Below are 21162 nucleotides of genomic sequence, written 5' to 3'. Positions count from 1 at the left end.
GGGCACTATAATATGCATGCTGCTCCAACCATGTGCATGTATATCGCCACATAGTAAGACTAGGGCTGAGTACATGTTTTCACGCATAACGAGGAACATAGGGAAAGTTTCTGCTCAAAGTGCAGCAAAGGCCAGATTAGTTTTGTAGGAATTTCAGTGGGAGAGGGCGGCCGTGCAGACAGCAGCACGTCGCACCTTAAGGTAAATACCGCGTGCAGAGGTGTAAACTTTGTTGGTTCACCAACTTGCGTCCACTGTAAACTCGAGCGGCCTTGGGTAATCTTGGGTTCAAATTAGTCACTTGACTAACCATCCAGGATAGACTTGATTTTCATCCTAAATAGTACAGAACTTTGAACCGGAATCGGGCGATTTTCGTAGTACTGACCAACATCATAACGTATGTGTAGGAGCAATTTTGTAAAGAAACGTCCAATTAAACTTTCATATCATTGTGCTTAGTATTAATGTAAAGAAACTTCCAAATAAACTTTCATAATATTGTGCTTAAGATTAATGTTCTTTCAGAGAGTTAATATTTACCATTGTTGTGTATAAACTTATTCCACTTTTTGATGTTGCCAAGATGCGGTATCCATTGCTCTGCTTTTAAACTACTGGCCATTAAAATTGCTACGCCACGAAGATGAAGTGCTACAGACGCGAAATTTAACCGAGAGGATGAAGATGTTGTGATATGCAAATGATTAGCTTTTCAGAGCATTCACACAAGGTTGGTGCCGGTGGCAAAACCTACCACGTGCTAAAATGAGGAAAGTTTCCAACCGATTTCTCATACACAAACAGCAGTTGACCCGCGTTGCCTGGTGAAACGTTGTTGTGATGCCTCGTGTAAAGAGGGGAATAGCGTACCATCTCTTTTCCGACTTTGATGAAGGTCGGATTGTAGCCTATCGCGATTGCGGTTTAGCGATAGGGACATTACTGCTCGCTTTGGCCGAGATCCAATGACTGTTAGCAGAATATGGAATCGGTGAGTTCAGGAGGGTAATACGGAACGCCGTAATGGATCCCAACGGCCTCGTATCACTAGCAGTAGAGATGACAGGCATCTTATCCGCATGGCTGTAATGGATTGTGCAGCCACGTCTCGATCCCTGGGTCAACAGATGGCGACGTTTGCAAGACAACAACCAACTGCACGAACAGTTCGACGACGTTTGCAACAGCATGGACTATCAGCATGGAGACCATGGCTGCAGTTACCCTTGACGCTGCATCACAGACAGGAGCGCCTGCGATGGTGTACTCAACGACGAACCTGGGTGCACGAATGGCAAAACGTCATTTTATCGGATGAATCCAGGTTCTATTTACAGCATCATGATGCTCGCATCCGTGTTTGGCGACATCGCGGTGAACGCACATTGGAAGCGTGTATTCGTCATCGCCATACTGGCGTATCACCCGGCGTGATGGTATGGGGTGCCATTGATTACATATCTGCCCGCATCTCGTGGTCATGCGGTAGCGTTCTCGCTTCCCACGCCCGGGTTCCCGGGTTCGATTCCCGGCGGGGTCAGGGATTTTCTCTGCCTCGTGATGGCTGGGTGTTGTGTGCTGTCCTTAGGTTAGTAGGTTAGTTAGGTTTAAGTAGTCCTAAGTTCTAGGGGACTGATGACCATAGCTGTTAAGTCCCATAGTGCTCAGAGCCATTTGAACCATTTGAACCATTACATATCTCGGTCACCTGTTGTTCGCATTGACGGAACTTTGAACAGTGGACGTTACATTTCAGATGTGTTACGACCGTTGGCTCTACCCTTCATTCGATCCTTGCGAAACGCTACATTTCAGCAGGATAATGCACGAACGCATGTTGCAGGTCCTGTACGGGCCTTTCTGGATACAGAAAATGTTCGACTGCTGCTCTGGCCAGCCCATTCTCCAGATCTCTCACCAATTGAAAACGTCAGGTCAGTGGTGGGCGAGCATCTGGCTCGTCACAATGCGCCAGTCACTACTCTTGATGAACTGTGGTATTGTGTTGAAGGTGCATGGGCAGCTGTACCTGTACACGCCATCCTAGCTCTGTTTGACTCAATGCCCAGGCGTATCAAGGCCGTTATTACGACCAGAGGGGGTTGTTCTGGGTACTCATTTCTCAGGACCTATGCACCCAAGTTCTAGTATAATATATTTGTCCAATGAATACCCGTTTATCATCTGCATTTCTTCTTGGTGTAGCAATTTTAATGGCCAGTACTGTATGTTGGCGAGTTGAAAACTGTGTGAAAAGCTGTAATCTGGTGAGAACTATTGCGACATTAAACTTGTTATTTCACCTCACACAATTGTTCTCAATTCAAGAATAAGCAAAAATAAACGCGCGCAACTATAAATAATCACGGCTGCAGGTGAACAGTTTACAGACTTAGCAGTTTGGAAAATGCTTCCACCGTTGACCCGAAAGCCAATGATTGTGCCCTTTTGGGCGTCAGATGGATCGTTGCACTACGTAGTATTGCATTAGGAGGCGACTGATCGCTGGTCCCTACATTCCTTAGGCACCGCCTTGTTGTCAATAAAGACAGCAAAACTGTTCAGTGAACACAGAAGCACAATCACTAAACATTTTCGTTGCTCCTTAATCGGTATTTGTCGTGGTGATCAGGCATTTCCTTATTCTCAACAACCCAGCCTACTGGAGCCATCTGGCAGCCACTTTGAGAGCAGGTTACAGAACACGGTGAATCACTGCTGGCCGAGCGGCGGAACTCGAGGATAATTGAAGTGGAAAAGTTCAGCGGCAGGGTCGCACCCGGTACACTGTTATAGCACTGCTAAATTGGACCGGTCGCTGACTCAGCGACGATGGTGCCGGGGAGCATGCCTTACGAAGGATATGGTGAAATCTAAGACACAAAAGTAAGGATGTCGTTGAAAGTCCATACGGCTTGGCTCTCCCTGAATAAAATAATCAGTATTTCATCAGGAAAATGCGACTCTGCTCTGAGACTAAAAAGACATCAACAGACTTAAAGAAACAGGCAAACGGAGCGAGTTGTAGTAGTGGCTCGCATTCTATAATATCACCTCTCCCTTATTAACATGGTGGCCTGCAGACTACTAATGCAGATGTAATGCTGTGGTGGCTACTACAACAAGGCCATACAGAATGAGATTTTCACTCTGCAGCAGAGTGTGCGCTGATATGAAACTTCCTGGCAGATTAAAACTGTGTGCCGGACCGAGACTCGAACTCAGGACCTTTGCCTTTCGCGGGAAAGTGCTCTACCATCTGAGCTACCCAAGGTTCGCAGGAGAGCTTCTGCAAAGCTTGAAAGGTAGGAGACGAGATACTGGCCGAAGTAAAGCTGAGAGGACGGGGCGTGAGTCGTGCTTGGGTAGCTCAGATGGTACAGCACTTGCCCGCGAAAGGCGAAGGTCCCGAGTTCGAGTCTCGGTCCGGCACACAGATTTAATCTGTCAGGAAGTTTCAAGGCCATATAGTTTCTTTGTCCTCCCTTCATTTACTCACATAGAGCTCCATTATTAACGAGTATAATATCAACTGAAAATTAAACGATTACAGAACAAACATAAATATATTGTGTGACTGTTTTGTCTTTGGGAGATAGGTTTTACATGATTCACCGCACAGAAATGTTCACTGCACTGCGCCGGATGTTGTCGACAACACTCTTTCCGCTATAGAATTCATCAGTTTCTTCATTTGCCGTCTTTACGTAGCTATCTTGTTAAGATCAACAAATATTTCTAAGTATAGTGTTATTTTTATTTTTATATTGAAAGGTTTCTTAGGTTCCAGTAGTAGTTGGTGAAATGACTGTAATTAGTTTTGCTTTTATATAAAGCAAGTTCGAATCCTGTCTCGGGCATGGATGTGTGCGATGTTCTTAGGTTAGTTAGGTTTAATTAGTTCTAAGTTCTAGGGGACTGATGACATTAGAAGTCCCATAGTGCTCAGAGCCATTTGAACCATTTAAAGCAAGTGAATCTTTACGTGCAGCTTGTTGACACTGAAATTTACACACAGCTGATTGATGATTGTTTTTTTAAGCGACTGACTAATGTAGAGTATAATTAAAATACGTCTGAACGCAATGAATACATAAAAGCAATGGAATTAGATTACTGTTATTTAAATAAAAATATGCATAAAGATACCATTTCTGACTGCACTGAAGACATTTCTGTCATATGCTCTATTATTCTGTGTTCCCACACTTGAAATATTCTAGCAGTCCTGTGAAGTTAGCAGACAATTGGTACTTACCTGTGATGTTGATGGCAGCACGACATACCGGAACATGTGCCTCAGATGCTGTCCTCGCCCCGTAACCAGTAATCGTGCACCTAACTTCTCCTTGATAATGTTGTTGTCATTTCATCTAAGTATTTTCTTATTAATTCGCCAGATGAAATCGTGAATTAATCTCAAAAACAAAAGGGAATCAAAGCTGCGGATACAGGCGGCGTGTGCTTAATAAGTGCGACACCGATCTTCAATGCATTTAATAAAACAAGAGGAAAAATACGAGTCCATTATTTCCACGCAGCAAAATGTTTGCTCTAATTACCTTAGAGTAAAGGCACACGTGTTCGTCATATCTCGAACATTGTTCGTCCGAGAATAAAGCTTTCAGTGCAAAGAGAAATATCTAACCAGAACTCACGAAGTGTATTTTTCACTTACAATGTGTATTGCAAAAGAACGACTTAACGACAGGCTCTTCAGATATGATATTCTATACACACTTGGCAACAATGCGATGATCGCCTATATTTAAATTAAAAAGAAAAAAATCCTCGAAACTTATTCTAATGATCATGAATTCCGACGACATATGAGACATCATTCTTTTCTCACAGAAGCAGCACGTATTCTGTGTCAGTGATCACTACTCGATAAGAGAGGAGACTTAAGGTTCAATGCCGTGAAGTGGTACACAAAATTTATAATTTACCTAGAATTTCCCATCCAAATATTTAAAAGTAACAGGTTCCCAAATGGTTCAACAATACGCGCCGAGAAGGGACGACAATAACAGCGTGCGACCTCACTGAAAGGGTCATGGCAATGACTTCGAATTGTGATTTACGAAACACTACATGTACGGAAACACACAATAAAACTCCGTCCGACCAGGTCTTGGAAGGCCCAACGGTACCGACCGGCCTCCGTGTCATCCTCAGTCCACAGGTGTCACTGGATGCGGATATGGAGGGGCATGTGGTTAGCACACCGCTCTGCCGGCCGTAAGTCAGTTTGCCAGACCGGAGCCGCTACTTCTCAATCGAGTTGCTACTCAGTTGGCCTCACAAAGGCTGAGCGCATGCCAACAGTGCTTGGCAGACCGGATGGTCAGCCATCCAAGTGCTAGCCCAGCCAGACAGCGCTTAACATCGGTGATCCGACGGGAACTGGTGTTATCCCTGCGGCAAGGCCGTTGGGTAGTAAAAAACTGGAAGGCAAAGCATTTACGTAGTAAATGATCAAGGTAATATGAAAACTGACTAGTTGGCTGAGGGCCTGATAATGTTGCTACCGCCGGCCGAGTGGCCAAGCGGTTCTAGGCGCTACAGTCTGGAACCGCGCGACCGCTACGGTCGCAGGTTCGGATGTGTGTGATATCCTTAGGTTAGTTATGTTTAAGTAGTTCTAAGTTCTAGGTGACTGATGACCTTAGAAGTTAAGTCGCATAGTGCTCAGAGCCATTTGAACCAATGTTGCTACCCTGGCTGATAAATCGTTAATGTATATTGAGATCATTAGTAGTGCTGTTGTAATTTCTTGGGGCATACCAGATATTACTTTCATTTCTATTGAACATTCATCAGGTTGTGTAACGTACAGTGAAAATGTTTTGAGCTCATCACATATTGGTGAAGATCCGTTATGCAAGGTATGTATCTCGGGTGTTTCGAAATTCACCTGTTCGCCCGAGTCTACTCTTTGTGTGATATCGAGTGTGAAAAACGCGAACTGCATTTCAGTCGAGATGTGTTCCTTGGACTCGATTCTCCTCCTTGCTTGCTTTTAAACTTATAGCAAAAGTAAATACCCTGCGTTCTTTTCCAGTTATGTGAGAAGAGGTTCTCTATAAATGTAGAGTAAAGTGATTTACCCAGAATTTTTCACCAAGTAATGACGTTGTGAATATAATAGAAATTCTATCGAGAATCGGCAACATATTTGCTTTTAGTGCGATAGCTAATTAGTGCCACTGTAGTAACAGCCCCACATAGCAATGCATTTTTATATGCAGGATTTCGTATTTCCACTTTCTGTGTTGTCTTCTCTTTCAAACGCCAGACTGATCAACGAAAGATCGGACAGAAAATTTCAGTCTCTTCGTTAACTCCACATACGACCAATGCTTTCTACTACTTTCTGAAAGATCTGTGGAACTCTCAGCAGGCAAAATATGTGCGTGCTAGTGAAACATTTTTTTATATTCCTGAAAAATTAAAACAATTAATTAACTAGCTAGTTACTTACTTGCTCCTTAGAACAAATTCCCGATAAACGTTATGCTGTGAAACGTGTCAACAAAAGAAACACTTATATACAACTAAAAATTAAAATATGTTTATGTGGCTATATACTGGCCATTTAGAGGTTTTTTTATTGACTAGTTATCTCTGTTCAAGGATTCCTCTATGGCATTTAAGGAATTGTTCAGGAGAAATATCTTTGCGCTTGAAAACACTTCTTTATCTGTTAGACATTTTATTTCCTTGGGTAGACCGTCAGAGAGCTTTATTGTTGCATATTTCACCCCTTTGTGTGCCAAATCTAAATTCGTTAAAGAGTAACGCAGATCATCTTTCCTTCTAGGGTTGCAGTTTTGAAAGTCTCTGTTACTCTCAAACGTAGATGTTTTATTAATAACAAGTCAATAGGTGTACTGTGAGGCTGTGATTAATATTCCCAGCTGCTTGAAGAGATACGTGAGACATGTGTGGGAACTCCACACCTAAAGCTAATTGCTTTCTTTTGCGCAACGTTTACTTTTTGCCTCAACGAGGAGTTATCCCAGACTAGTATCCCGTAAGACATAAATGAATGAAAATGTGCAAATTTTATTAACTTACTGATTTATGTGCCCCCCAAAATTGGTCATTATGCTTATGACAAAAGCATCTAATAACTTACAATTTTATTATGTTTATGATTTTTTGTTAGTGTACCAGGTTAATAGGAAGTTGGATATTTTTTACAGTATAAAATTGGATGGGTAGCGTTTTTCTGAACTCTAGAGCTACTCCATTTGTGAAAAATCATTTAATAATTTTCATAAAAACATCGTTTACTCTTCTCTCTGTAGGTGCTTCTTTGCTTAGTTTCAGAACAATGTTTGTATCTTCTGCCTTCTGATTCAAATAAAATGAAAGAAATTGACATAAAGTAAAAACAGTAAGGGTCCAATGATCGAAGCCTGTGGAACTCTCACTGTAATTTTTTCCCGTGAGGCCAGGCGCAATTTGAGACGCGTACAGCGCGTGTGGCGCGACGCAGCGTAGCACGCGTTTTTGTAGCTTCACAGGTTCAGATGGGACCGCGCGAATTCCGACGAGACGCGACTGGGACGCGACACGCGCCTTCGCCAGGTCGCGCGGCGTTGTGGTTGTGGCACAGTTTCTCGCGCCGCGCGTCGCGCGTGCCTCGCTAGCACCGTGGGAAATTTGAGGCGGGGAGCGAAAAGTAGCCCGGCCATATGCTCACATCGGAACGGCGCATATGAGCAGTGGTAGTATTACCGATACGATAAATTTTGCTTTACTGTATACTAAATATTATTGCCTTTGGACAGTGTTTCGTTTTTCGCCATTTAAACGCTCCAGCTTTCTTCGTTAGTGCATTATACTTTTGTTATTTATATCTGTATAGTTTTGTTTTGTTTTCTTTTTCTTCTGTCAAGAAAAATGCATACTTCAGTAACTGGTGAGCCATTGGCCGCTGGAATTGTATCATATGCCTCCGCATTGTTTTCAGATCGCAAGAAGGGACAGAGGATAGTTAATAAAGAAGCAAGGGATATTATAAAATCATGTTATTAAGAAGAAAGGCAGGAAACTAAAACAGGATTATCTTCTCGCTGCCTTGTATGCTGGCTTATCTGTACGATCTGTTACTAAAATTTAGAAAGGGGTAATCTTCACAGATGTTATCCCTTTGTTCTCCTGGTAAAAAGCGTCCAAGACCTGAAGTATAGAAGTCTCACTGTGATTACTTGGATATGGATGCAATAATGTAATACGACACTCCTGGAAATGGAAAAAAGAACACATTGACACCGGTGTGTCAGACCCACCATACTTGCTCCGGGCACTGCGAGAGGGCTGTACAAGCAATGATCACACGCACGGCACAGCGGACACACCAGGAACCGCGGTGTTGGCCGTCGAATGGCGCTAGCTGCGCAGCATTTGTGCACCGCCGCCGTCAGTGTCAGCCAGTTTGCCGTGGCATACGGAGCTCCATCGCAGTCTTTAACACTGGTAGCATGCCGCGACAGCGTGGACGTGAACCGTATGTGCAGTTGACGGACTTTGAGCGAGGGCGTATAGTGGGCATGCGGGAGGCCGGGTGGACGTACCGCCGAATTGCTCAACACGTGGGGCGTGAGGTCTCCACAGTACATCGATGTTGTCGCCAGTGGTCGGCGGAAGGTGCACGTGCCCGTCGACCTGGGACCGGACCGCAGCGACGCACGGATGCACGCCAAGACCGTAGGATCCTACGCAGTGCCGTAGGGGACCGCACCGCCACTTCCCAGCAAATTAGGGACACTGTTGCTCCTGGGGTATCGGCGAGGACCATTCGCAACCGTCTCCATGAAGCTGGGCTACGGTCCCGCACACCGTTAGGCCGTCTTCCACTCACGCCCCAACATCGTGCAGCTCGCCTCCAGTGGTGACGCGACAGGCGTGAATGGAGGGACGAATGGAGACGTGTCGTCTTCAGCGATGAGAGTCGCTTCTGCCTTGGTGCCAATGATGGTCGTATGCGTGTTTGGCGCCGTGCAGGTGAGCGCCACAATCAGGACTGCATACGACCGAGGCACACCGGGCCAACATCCGGCATCAAGGTGTGGGGAGCGATCTCCTACACTGGCCGTACACCACTGGTGATCGTCGAGGGGACACTGAATAGTGCACGGTACATCCAAACCGTCATCGAACCCATCGTTCTACCATTCCTAAACCGGTAAGGGAACTTGCTGTTCCAACAGGACAATGCACGTCCGCATGTATCCCGTGCCACCCAACGTGCTCTAGAAGGTGTAAGTCAACTACCCTGGCCAGCAAGATCTCCGGATCTGTCCCCCATTGAGCATGTTTGGGACTGGATGAAGCGTCGTCTCACGCGGTCTGCACGTCTAGCACGAACGCTGGTCCAACTGAGGCGCCAGGTGGAAATGGCATGGCAAGCCGTTCCACAGGACTACATCCAGCATCTCTACGATCGTCTCCATGGGAGAATAGCAGCCTGCATTGCTGCGAAAGGTGGATATACACTGTACTAGTGCCGACATTGTGCATGCTCTGTTGCCTGTGTCTATGTGCCTGTGGTTCTGTCAGTGTGATCATGTGATGTATCTGACCCCAGGAATGTGTCAATAAAGTTTCCCCTTCATGGGACAATGAATTCACGGTGTTCTTATTTCAATTTCCAGGAGTGTATAACGCTACAAGTAAGGCAAAAGTCAAATATTTTCAGTGAATAGTTTCTGTAAAATCGTTTGGGAAAGATAACAGGTTGCGCGCACTTTGGTTCTGTCAGAACAGAGAGCGTCGCCAGTCGGCACGTGCGAAGTATAGTGAGCGCGTCGCTATATGCGCTGGACCCGCGCGACTCGTGCGGCACGTGCGTGTCGCGCTGTAGTTCGTGTCACGTCACACGTGCTATACGCGTCTTAATCTGCGCCTAGCCTGAAGATAGTATGTCATCCCTCTTTACATTACTCGAACAGACTAGGGTAACTTTCTGCGTTCTGTTTCTTAGATTAGAACTATGCTAGGCATTTGCTGAATTACGTATTCCACAAAAACTTCTCTAATAGAGTATTATGATCGACACATAGGTCCTCAACTTTTTAGTATCTTTTTGGAGAGATAATCGATCCCACATGAACTTTTACTTTTTAGAGTCAAGATTACCTTTCTTATTTCAGATCGTGAAGTAAAATAAATTCTGTTAGCAGAATATGGAATCGGTGGGTTCAGGAGGGTAATACGGAACATAATGCTGGATCCCAACGGCCTCATATCACTAGCAGTCGAGATAACAGACATCTTATCCGCATGGCTGTAACGGATCGTGCAGCCACGTCTCGATGCCCGAGTCAACAGATGGGGACGTTTGCAAGACAACAACCATCTGCACGAACATTTGGACTACGCTTGCAGCAGCATGGAATATCAGCTCGGAGACCATGGCTGCAGTTACCCTTGACGCTGCATCACAGACAGGAGCGCCTGCGATGGTGTACTCAACGACGAACCTGGGTGCACGAATGGCAAAACATAATTTTTTCGTATGAATCCAGGTTCTGTTTACAGCATCATGATGGTCGCATCCGTGTTTGGCGACATCGCGGTGAACGCACATTGGAAGCGTGTATTCGTCATCGCCATACTGGCGTATCACCCGGCGTGATGGTATGGGGTGCCATTGATTACATATCTGCCCGCATCTCGTGGTCGTGCGGTAGCGTTCTCGCTTCCCACGCCCGGGTTCCCCGGTTCGATTCCCGGCGGGGTCAGGGATTTTCTCTGCCTCGTGATGGCTGGGTGTTGTGTTCTGTCCTTAGGTTAGTAGGTTAGTTAGGTTTAAGTAGTCCTAAGTTCTAGGGGACTGATGACCATAGCTGTTAAGTCCCATAGTGCTCAGAGCCATTTGAACCATTTGAACCATTACATATCTCGGTCACCTGTTGTTCGCATTGACGGCACTTTGAACAGTCGACGTTACATTTCAGATGTGTTACGACCCGTGGCTCTACCCTTCATTCGATCCCTGCGAAACCCTACATTTCAGCAGGATAATGCACGACCGCATGTTGCAGGTCCTGTAAGAGCCTTTCTGGGTACAGAAAATGTTCGACTGCTGCCGTGGCCAGCACATTCTCCAGATCTCTCACCAATTGAAAACATCTGGTCAATGGCGGTCGAGCAACTGGCTCGTCACAATACCCCAGTCACTACTCTTGATGAACTGTGTTATCATGTTGAAGCTGCATTGGCAGCTATACCTGTACACGACATCCAAGTTCTGTTTGACTCAATGCCCAGGCATATGAAGGCCGTTATTACGGCTAGTGGGAGTTGTTCTGGGTACTGTTTTCTCAGGATCTATGCATCCAAAATGCTTGATAATGTAATCACATGTCAGTTCTAGTATAATATTTTTGTCCAATGATTACCCGTTTATCATCTGCATTTGTGTTTGGTGCAGCAATTTTAATGGCCAGTAGTGTATAGCACTGGCTGAGTTGCATATTGTTCCAGAAAACTCGCAGTTTCGTTCGCTTGTCATTTAATCACTTGACCCTTTGTTGAGACGCTTGGCTGTGACGTCACAGCTTTTGCCACGACGCTCCGTTCACGTGGGTCGCAGTCCACGGAACGTGGCTCACGCTAGCGTGGGACGTCCCGTGGGAATGCGCCTTCAGTCGGGTTCTTCTGTTTCTCGCCCACTTCTAGTTGTATTTTTGGTGTCAGAGGGTAGATACACTTCGACTGAGGCTACCCACCGTTACATTAAGCGTCGTACAGTGCAACCCGTAAGCAGCAGGGCAGCCGAGAAGAACAGGTGTTGCGGGCGCTGTTCACATCCGCCTTCCGCGAGGCGCCTGGCGTCTTCCCGGCAGGTTGGGTTGCGCCACGGCACGCCGGCGACCCACTTGCGGGGGCGGTAGTGCGCGGCGCGCATGCGTGCCTCCAGACCGGCCCAGTGCCAGCCGAAGATGTGGCGACTGTTCTGGCACAGGCTCTGACGTGTCGGCGGCCCAGCATACGTCTCGAGCGTGTCTTCCGACGTCGGCGGTGTTACCAAATAAACTGATCGAAGAAGTTTTGCCATACCTGCATCTCCAGGAACAGGTGTCAGCCGAGATTCAGGATGCAGCATGGAACGGAAAGGACGCCTCTTATGAAACAAGAAAAAGGCAGATAGATCGAAATGACAAACCATTGTACACTTATTAAATAAAAATCCGCTGCTGGGTAACATTCAACACCATGTTGTTCCATCCGTGTAGAACGTGCATCCAACCGTGCATGTATCTTCCTTGGAATGCTGTCCACAAGGAGGTCGATATATTACTGTTCAGCTCTGCCCACTCTCCAACAATGGCGCGTCTGATATCGTCGAGTAAATGAGCAGTGTTCCTGTGACAGCTGGTACTGAGCATGTGCAGCAGGGTTCATGTCTGCTCATCTGTGCATAAAACATATGAGTCCAAGTAGTATACTTCACACTATTGTTGTTTTGAGAGGTTTAATGGCTTACTAAGATTCTTACACAAAATTCTGCAGTACTTTTTGCATTACTTCTTTATCATATACGCTATCAGAATAGTTTTTCTAACTCACATTCAGAGTTGGCAATACTCTCTTAGGATGTAAAGGTTGGCTACAGCGCGCATAGACAAGCTCTGGAATCTAAGATACTGTTGTCGCGCTTCGCACCGCACGGATTAATTAGTGGCAGTTTGGAAGCCAGTGTAGGAGCCCGCCTGCTGTGGTGCGCACGTGTGTTGGGCGAGAGGTCGTCGCCGAGCTGCCGTACTGCCGTGTCCGCCAGCAGCGACACAGGATTTGGTATTTAGCTGATATTTTTTATAATTTGCAGCGCGCTTATTAATTTAAAGAGAAGGGTTTGTGTATGTACATAGCAGCAGACGGTAATTTTGATAATGATAGGAGTTGAATTCTTAAAGGAAACCATTGTTAGGTAAATAGATTAAGTATTGATTTTGTCATTGATTTCTTTTGTAATTGTCAGGGAATTGTTTCACTATGCATTTAACTGAGAAATATTTCAGTCTGTCTCAAGAGTTTGATTTATTTGTAATATTGCTTTAATGCCACTGGAGGCAGATTTACATACGAAGCGATTGTTCAAAGAGCTTCTAGCGTTTTGTTAATTGAATGAGAAAGAATCGCTTTCAGCATATAGTTTTTTTTTTTTTAAAAAAGGAATTAGATTTGACCAAACCCTTTCTCTTGATTTATATGTAGTTGTAGTAAGCAGCAGCAGCCGCAGCAACAGCAGGAGCCGCCATACAGAACATGCATTGCACTCAGCATGAATAATAGGTTTTTTATGTTTTTTGTTAAATAATGGAATGCAGCAGATCAAGCAGTGACAGCAGAAAGACCAAGTAAGTTATTTGTTGCGCACAGGACCAATTAAAAAAAAATAAAGTCCAGGCGATCTCTGTAACAGTAAAGTTTACAAGGGTACAAGCACGAGATTTTCAGTAGAAAACACGAGATAAGAAGATAGAGCTCGTGACTTTCAACATTAACAATTTCAATTTTATAGAGATGATGTAAGGGTCCAAATAAAGTTACATCACTTTTTATGCAGTGTGTCCCTGGAGGAACGGTCAGTATTCAGGATATGACAGGAGCGGTCATTCGAAGCAACAAAAAAAAAAAAAAAAAAAAAAAAAAAAAAAAAAAAAAAAAAAAAAAAATCAACTAAACACGGACTTTAAACGCATACCTTAAGAACTACGAGCGCTTCATCTTTGTTCCTGTGAAACATATCTCTTTTAGTGCAAGCTCTTTGCTTTTCGTATTTTGGGAGGAGGTAGTATGGACCAAGCTAAGAAAAATTTTTATAGTAAACCTGGGCTGTAAAATGCACACCTTAAGAGCTACAAGCAGTTGTTCAGTAGAAGAGATGTGTTTCGGAGTTGTGAAGATGAGTAAGTGCTCACAGCTTTTGAGATACGATGTGCACTTTAGAGCCCATGTTTACGTGAAGTTTTTCTTGTTGTGGTCCACACACCACCTCTGAAAGTATGGAAACCGAAACGTTTGCAGTAGAAGAGATGAAGAAGTGCTCTTAGTTTTTAAGGTAAAGAGTTTAGAGCCCATGTTTCCTAGACATTTTGGCTTTGAATGACCGCTCCTCTCATAGCCCTGAATATTGTCCTTTCCTCCTAAGACGCTCTGTATAAACAACGAAAATATACGTGGCAGTCAGCAGCAACGTATTTACACAATTTTACGCGATGTTTGTTACTTATTGTCACTACTGTCATTTCCTTCCAGTAGCCCAACATCTTTAGCGTTGTCAGAAGAAAGAAGTCACTGGACGTAGTGGTGATGAACAGGCGGAATGAAGGGCAAAAGTTCTTCCATGTCGCTCTTCGTCTCTTTTGTAACAGACCGTGGCACTGTCTACAGATTTTTCTGATCCATGTTAGAAAAAATATGCGACCTTTTTTTACGTCCCGGCTTGAGTTCCAGCTTGTGAAATCCCATGACTCTGCAAAGAGCTCTCTTGAAGAACAGTGTGAATGGATCTATTTTGGTACCGAATCCACTGCGTCTTTAGCCACGACACTGGAAGTTTTTCAGTTTCAGTATTCCCTTTGCTGACTCACTTCAACAAGTTTTACTCAGACAAGAAGTCATTGTTTCTCATTACATGTGAGGGATTTGGTAATATTATTGTACCATTGGGACAAAATGTCTGTTGTGTTTTACCATAGTTTTCTATTGAGGCAAAATCACCGCCATCGTGGAGATAGGAGTGGCCATTTTTCATGAACATTTAGTGTATGAATTCAGTTCTATTCTTTTCACTTAAAACTAGTTTCATTAATCACCTGCTCTGTCCTGTACAGTATCACTGTACATTACAACATGTTTTGCGGACGGTGCTCTTGTTTCAATGTGTTTGACGAAAGAGGCACAAATTTCTAGGGAACCTCGAGACCGTGTCACTTCATCCCAGCAGTACATGAATATTGATGACATCTCGTGGCAAACGAAATTGTGATCATATAAATTATGTCTGTGATAAGCTACATTACAGGTCAGCCTAGGAAAGGACAAAGGCTTTTCTAAATCAAAAGATAGGGATAGCAGGAGTTGGCATAAACTAATTTTTTAGTGTCTACTTTCAGGAACTTCCGAGTTTTTTTTGTCTTTATGCACACGCATTTCGAGATCCTGTTGTACATCTATTGAATATTCGAGATTCTTAGTAAAAGTATCATATTGTATACAAGTGTCCTTGCGAGGAGCATGGAAATGCAAGTTGGACCGTTAGCAATTCTACAATAAATATTATCTGCAAATGGCTCATTACCTTGAATTTCAACACATCACTTGTTCAAATTATAAACATTTAAGTTTTGTGGTAAATATGTTCTGTTTCGGTTGTGGGATCTCCTACAGTATGAATGGTAAGATACTGTGTGGCCACGTACTAAGAGTATTAAAATTTTTCTTCCGAAGTTTTGGTACCAGGAAAGAAACGAACGACGCACTACGAAGAAGTTATGCAAATTCGTCACAGATTGATGTACAGGTACCAACGGAAAATGCAAAATTCGGCGGCAGACGAATAAATGTGTCACGTTGGAGCCCAATTTCACTGTGCAGCTAGCAAGGATATTAAACCAGGGGCATGCCGATACCAGGGCAGGAAGTCTTTGCGAATTTCATTCCATGTACTCAGTTGGACGGTAACTATGGTTTGCAGACAGCCACCCGAGCAATACTCACAGATGTCAGCGTTTGAGAGATCCCAAACAATCCGGTTGGAGTAATCGGTGAATAAGAGCGATACCACTATTCGACGATGGTGGCAGGAATGGCTGAGCCATGAACGAATACAGAGTCAAGAAGGAAGCTGTTCACCTAGAGAGACAACAGACGTCCGGTCGACATCGAGTTCATTAGAAACGGAGCACAAACTCGGATCGTGTCAAAGATGGGGAAGGAAATCGACTGCGCCCTGTCCAAGAAAACATTCCAGCATTTGCCTGGAGTGATTTAGGGAAATCATGGAAAGCCTAAATCGGGATGGCCGGAAGCGGGTTTGAACCGTCGTCCTCCCCGAATGGGCATTGTGCTGACAGCTGTGCCGTATCGCTCGGTGGCCGAGTAGTAGTCAAAGGGGCACTTAGAGCCACCGATTCGTCACTATCATCGATCCGACCTCCAACTGGTACTTCAGCGACCACAAGGACCATTAATAGGTGGCTCACAAAAAGGGGGCTAAGCTCAAGGCGCCTACATTGACCTCTGTACACCAACAAGCCTATTTTCAGCGGTTTCGGGCGCATTCGACCTGGAATCTCATTGACTGTGATAGAATTGTCTTCTGTGATGAGTCCCCTTAGATCTGAGCCCCGATGACCAGGGGAAACCTGTCTGGAGACGCCCCAGTCAGTGGTGGAATATCATTCTGCCTATCGCCAGCCATAGAGACCGACAACGAGGAGTGATGTTTTCATTTCATGACAGGACCCCTTTGGTTGTCATCCGTCTCATCCGTATAGTGCAGCGGTAAGTCTACAACAGTCTAGGCCCCGTTTCGTTGCTCTTTATGACAAGTAGTCAAGATAGTGACCGCTCGCCCATTGCTGTATTTTCTACTGCTTGTCTTCGTGCTTGACAAACCATACCTTTGTCAGAAAGGTCGCCATATCTCTCGTCCATTAACGTCTGGAGAATTATGGACAGGGCCTCCAGCCACTTCTGGATTTTGACGTTCTAACGTACCAGTTGGACAGCATCTGGCACGATATTCCTGAGGAGGACATCCAACAACTGAATCAATCAATGCCAAGCCGAATAACTGCTTGCCTAATGACCAGAGGTAGACCAAAGCGTTATTGACTTGCTCGTTACATCGTATCAGTAGTACACCATACCAGCAGTATCGATTTTCTTTCCTATTCCATTCCCGTATTCAGCGAGAACGAGGGAGAAGGCACAGTCCGCATGACTGTACATGCACTAATCTCTCTTATTTTATTCTCATGATCCATAAGAGAGATATAGGACGGTCGAAGCGTAGAAGTCGCTCATTCTTGTTCGAATACTGGTTTCCTAAATTGACTCCAGGTGGTGATGCCTCCACGTGGTGTTTTATTCAAGGATTACTGAGCACTTCCGTTGGAGGTTTGTGTGAACTCTACCGACCTGCTACGATGCTAGCAGCATCTGTAGTCGTGCCTGCCTTGTAAGACCTCCAATAAAAGGAACAGTAGAATGAGATTTTCACTCTGCAGCGGAGTGTGAGCTGGTATGAAACTTCCTGGCAGATTAAAACTGTGTGCCGGACCGAGACTCGAACTCGGGACATTTGCCTTTTGCGGGCAAGTGCTCTACCATCTGAGCTACCCAAGCACGACTCAGGCCCCGTCCTCACAGCTTTACTTCTGCCAATACCTCGTCTCCTACCTTCCAAAGGTCCCGAGTTCGAGTTGTAGTCCGGCACACAGTTTTAATCTGCCAGGAAGTTTCAACGGAACAGTATTCTAGAACTGATGGTAGCAGCGTCTTGTACTCTACAGATGCATTGCATTTTTCCTACAATTTCATTCACTTCACTAATATTAATTTATGGGATCATCTCATTTCAAATTTTTTTTTAGTACAGTCCCTAAATACTTACACTGCAGTCACCAAATAAGTTTGGCGTCCAATGTAAAGATGGCAGGAAGAGAACATCCAGCCATGGAAAGTAGTAGCTATTACTGAGGTGGCTTGCTAAGCACGCACGCAGCAATTAAGCAGCTCCGTCGCAGCGAAAGGTAAATATGAACAGAAATTTAGGGGTACACGGATTAAGATAAACTCAATAATAATTTATTCGTAATATTAATACATCACTTGAGTATGAAGATATCACGGATTTAAATTTGAACACTTAATTAGTTTTTCACTGCACTGAACAATGAATAACTAAACTAATAAAATGTCCAGTCTAGCTTTGTTGGCGTTACGGTAAACAGGTTGAACATTGACATCTTGGGTTGTCGGGTGTTCTGCCGGATGTCAGCGTCGTACTTGCACGATATTTCGGTCACGTAGCTCGTGACCATCAGGTGCGACCTGAGACTGCTCCTCGAGTGGACCTGGTCGAGTATTTATGCCTATGGCCTTCCCCCTCCACCAACGGATGCAGGCGCTTCCTCTGTGGTCCGCGCCCATTCCCTGCGACCTGCTGGAGCGTTGCTGCTCCGTTTTCCGTCCGTTGCGGTTCTAGGTGTTCCCTCTGCGGTCCGCGCCCACCAAACCCGCTCCTGGGGGTTTCATCTACGGTCTGGGGTACCAAGCGTTCCCTCTGCGGTCCGCGCCCGCTCACCACGACCTGCTGGAGCGTTGCCGCTCCGTTTTTCGTCCGCTGCGGCTCTGGATGTTCCCTCTGCGGTCCGCGCCCACCAGTCCCACTTCTGGGTGTTCCATCTTCGGTCTGGTGCGCCTGGCAGTCCATCGGGGGCTCGTTTTCCATCTCCATGTCTCTGGTTCTTCTGTTTGTGTAGTGTTGAAGCTGGTCCCGTTGCTCCTTTAACAAGGAGGAGGAAAACCAACACACACTGATTTATTTCTGCAGGCCAGCAGCTGTCACCACCAGAGACATGGAGATGGAAAACGAGCCCCTGATGGACTGCCAGGTGCACCAGACCGAAGATGGAACACCCAGAAGTGGGACTGGTGGGCGCGGATCGCAGAGGGAACATCCAGAGCCGCAGCGGACGAAAAACGGAGCGGCAACGCTCCAACAGGTCGTGGTGAGCGGGCGCGGACCGCAGGGGGAACGCTTGGTACACCAGACTGTAGATGGAACCCCCAGGAGCGGGTTTGGTGGGCGCGGGCCGCAGAGGAAAGACCTAGAACCGCAGCGGACGGAAAACGGAGCGGCAACGCTCCAGCAGGTCGCAGGGAATGGGCGCGGACCCCAGAGGAAGCGCCTGCATCCGTTGGTGGAGGGGGAAGGCCATAGACATAAATACTGGACCAGGTCCACTCGAGGAGCAGTCTCAGGTCGCACCTGATGGTCACGAGCTACGTGACCGAAATATCGTGCAAGTACGGCGCTGACATCCGGCAGAACACCCGACAACCCAAGATGTCATTAGATCGCCGGGAAAGCCTGAAGAGTTACATCAGGTTGAACATTAATAAAACCGCCAAATTGCAGGGACAGATTTCTGACTGGAAATGTTCTATGAACATGTGTCTGAAAATACACCGTTGCCATGGTACATGGGGCTGACGAGTGACGGTTCGTCTGACCACGTGCCGTGTGCTCCTTGTGTGTTGTAGGCTGTGCACGAAGCAGCGTACTGTCAGCAGCAGAATGGTCCGGTATCCATTTCGGGGACAAGTCGAGAAGGTATTTGTGTACAGCGAAGCAAATGGAAACGGTCGAGAAGCTGCATGGCTGTACCAAAACAAGTACCCTCACAGACGCCAACAACATCACACAACGTATCAAGCCCCTTTTGGGCGTCTGTGTGATCGTGGGTCCTTTCAGACAGAGGAACATACAGAGAGGAGGCGGGCTGGGCGTACACCAGATTTGGAGGACCAGGTTCTACAGGGTACTGAGACGAACGCTATTACCAGTTCAGGCAAGTCGCCCGCCAACATGGTATAAGCTATAGTACAGTGATGGGTATCCTGCGTGACCCTGGATCCCATGGAGACCACTTTAAACATCTGTTGTGAAATGGATGCGATGCAGCTCTGTACTGTCTTCCGGGAGGATTTTCTTTTCTTTTTTGTCTTTGCACTCACAGCGTCCACTTCCGGACACATGTTCATAGGACCTTTCTTCCTCCATTTCTGGTCAGGAATCCATCCCTACAGTTTGTCGATGAGCCGTGCTGCGACTCGAATTGCTGCTGTTTGTAGGTTTCCGCCCTCTTTTGGAGGCCAGACCGTATCCTTTAGTTGGCATGGTTGCGGTTGTTTGTCTTCTTCTCGTCTTGACTGGCGCCACTCCTTTCGCAAGCGTTGCCTGTATCCTAGTGGCAGCAGCGGCGGTCATCGATATGTAGTAGCTGTTGCCCTATCTTTGGGGCGACGTCGTTGTTTTTCCGTGTCGTGCGAGTGTGGCAGTTCGGTTGGAGACTCAGGTCCGCGCAGTGTGAGAACACGCCGGGATCGCCGGCAGCGCGCATGGACTACTGGATGGATGGGCTGTGGTCACGAGGGTGCACGACCTCGTCGTAAACCAGATCCTGCAGGCCTTAAGATAAGTGCATTTCATTTCAAGTAGAGAAACCTCCACCATTGTGACATCTCGCGATTCTCCAGTGACATGGGTTCATGTTGCTGCTCGTAGTGTCCCTGAGGCGAAGAGCAGTGAGTGGAGTGCTTGGGGAAAGCTGGTCTGACTAGCTTTCCTCGACTTCTTATTACTATTTTCTGCGTTCAGCTTGTTACAATTTGTTAAGTTCAATCAGCAGTGCCGGCTAGAGTGGCCGAGTGGTTCTAGGCGCGACAGTATGGAACCGCGCGACCGCTACGGTCGCAAGTTCGAATCCTGCCTCAGGCATGGATGTGTGTGATGTCCTTAGGTTTAAGTAGTTCTAAGTTCTAGGGGACTGATGACCTCAGAAGTTAAGTCTCACAGCGCTCAGAGCCATTTGAACCATTTTTCAAACAGCGGTATTTTGTCTGCCTGGTGGCTGCTAACGCCCCAGTTACCTGCCCTGGGGTTACTGTATGTAACGGCAGTGTGCGTTTACTCGCCTCGCCGCTGCTGTCCGGTAAGGCGTGTAGTTTTGACAGCTTTCTTGATTGTAGTCCGTTTGTGATTCTTCTACTCTGGTCGTACTGATTCCTTTTTCGTTGCGGGCGCTCTAAACACATTAATCTAGGGGTGTAGTGCAGTTCGCCAGTTCCGGCTTTGGCATGTTGTTCCATCGTTGCATTTGGTTTCTTGGACGTCAGGTAGCTTCAGAAAGATTATCATTAGTCATTCGTTAGACTGCCACTAGCCTGAGCTACCATCTTGTGAAGTGAATGCAGCTCTTGGGCTGCGTATCTCATCGCTCGCTAAAGTGTTTATTGCCGGACTTTCTCAGAGGTCGATTCCTGGAGCACCGTCTGTGACCGGTCCTTGTCTTTTATTGCTCTTTTATTACCATACCTTGTAATGCCTACATTAAAGGTTATGTA

The sequence above is a fragment of the Schistocerca piceifrons genome, chromosome 1, assembly GCF_021461385.2.
Source record: "Schistocerca piceifrons isolate TAMUIC-IGC-003096 chromosome 1, iqSchPice1.1, whole genome shotgun sequence".
Lineage (NCBI taxonomy): Eukaryota > Metazoa > Arthropoda > Insecta > Orthoptera > Acrididae > Schistocerca > Schistocerca piceifrons.
This window is presented reverse-complemented; position numbering follows the sequence as displayed.